The 1,901-nt window shown below is 31.5% G+C and overlaps 1 non-coding gene across 1 annotated transcript; it reads right to left on the bottom strand.

Annotated features, from left to right (window-relative positions):
* Nucleotides 1-431: 431 nt before the first annotated feature.
* LOC132652553 (U6 spliceosomal RNA) lies at nt 432-538 on the bottom strand. Its single transcript, XR_009590161.1, has one exon. It is a non-coding gene; the product is annotated as a U6 spliceosomal RNA (small nuclear RNA).
* Between the last annotated feature and the right edge of the window lie 1,363 nt (nt 539-1,901).

Below are 1,901 nucleotides of genomic sequence, written 5' to 3'. Positions count from 1 at the left end.
TTTGCAGAAAACAAGAAATCAGCTAACCAAGGAGAACTGTATCCATGAAGTCTTAGTACTGCATCATGGAGAAAGACATAAAGGACAGGATTAGAAATGAAGCAGCATAGCTTAGTTAATGATGCACATCTCTGACATGATCTTAAAACACTTCACTGTTATACACATTATTAAACTGACTTTTCACATGTTCACATTGGTAAACCAAATTGCCATGGTTTAATGCTATAATGACTTTGAAATATGGAACCTTTTGTAAGGTTGAATATGATGAAGACAGAATCTGCCATAGATGGCATGCCAAAGTCAAAAGTACTTAATTCAATAAGTTTGGGTTAGTTTATTGTACATCTCACAATACTTTTAAAATGTGTCATATAAAATCTCATAACAAAATTATTTTGTCTGTCAAATATCCTAGTCAAATAAAAAAAAACAAGTAATGTTTTAAATTGCAAAGCCTATTTCTTGCACATGGGCCATGATAATATTTTCTGTATTGTTCCAGGTTTAGTATATGTGCTGCTGAAGTGAGCACACTGAATTTTAATCTTACCACTTGAAATATTTCTAAGTAAAATATTTTTTAAAAAAATTAAAAAATGATTATTTTGAAAGCATACATAGAAAAACATATATAAACATTAAGATTGCAGAAAATATTTCTTTCCAAAGTAGATGGTTGCCTTTAGCTCTCAGGAAATTTGAGCAGACATGAACAAAACTATATCCTATTTTGAAGACTATTTGAGCATTCAGCATAAACTAAAACATACAAAGCATTCAGCTGTACCTCACCCTCATGTAAGAGCAGGCCTTATTACCCTCATAAGCACTCTAATTGCTAACGTCAGCTTTCAGGTTAGGTTTATTTGATTATATATCTTTAAAATTAAAAAGCAAGGAAAGCAAACATAGAAAAATTATTGGCTTTGAAACTATTCGACCAATAAGAAATTATTGAAACCCCAGATGTTTGCTGAAAACAAGACTGGTTCAAAAATGACTACAACATTCATGAACTTGAGAAAAGTTATTCAAGTAAGGTCTTAATATTTCAAAGCAAATGACAATTCTTTTTATTTTCCAAAAAATTTCATTTTTAAATTTTATTTTATTTTGTTATTCCGTGCTAAAAGTCATTTTATTCCAAATAAGGTACTTTGTGTATATCTTGCATATTCCTCTACTCTACTCTTTCGTCTTTTTTAATTAAACTTTATTTTTATATTAGTTACAGTTTATTTACATTGTATGCCAGCTGTATCCTGCTCCCTCTTTCCTTCCCAATCCCACCCTTCATCCTTCATCTTCTCCCTGCCCCTTTCCAAGTCCAATGATAGAGGAGGACTCTACTCTTTCTTACATTACTCTTCTTTCTTCCTCTAGACAATTTTATTTCTATTATCATGCCATATATACATATGTAGTTTGGTGTATCTATATGGAATCTAGGCTCCACAATTAAGAAAAAACATACAGTCTTTCTGAGACTTATTTAGTTTAATTTAAATAATTATCTTTATTGCATCCAAATTCTTGAAAAATGACATAACTTTAATTTTCTTTAATTCTCATTGGATATATAGCTCAGATTTTCCATATTTATTCTCCCATTAAGGTATGGTCAGATGGTTCTATAACTTAGATATTATTAAAAATGATATAATAAATATTGATATGGAAGAATCTCTGGAATATATTGGCTTGGAGTCTGTGGGAGGTTGAGGATCTTTAGATGTGGAGCATTTCTGTAGCAAGTGTGTCAACTGACAATTTGGTAGTTTGTAGCCTTGCCCCACTGTGTTCAGTTGAAAGGTGATCTCTTGGCTTCCTTCCAGAGACCAACCAGCATGCTTACCCTGCTATTAAGATTACCCTGCTATTATGATTCTCTGTCT

This window comes from Meriones unguiculatus, chromosome 2, assembly GCF_030254825.1.
Source record: "Meriones unguiculatus strain TT.TT164.6M chromosome 2, Bangor_MerUng_6.1, whole genome shotgun sequence".
Lineage (NCBI taxonomy): Eukaryota > Metazoa > Chordata > Mammalia > Rodentia > Muridae > Meriones > Meriones unguiculatus.
Note: the sequence above shows the minus strand (reverse complement) of the source record. Positions and strands in the feature narration are given on the sequence as shown.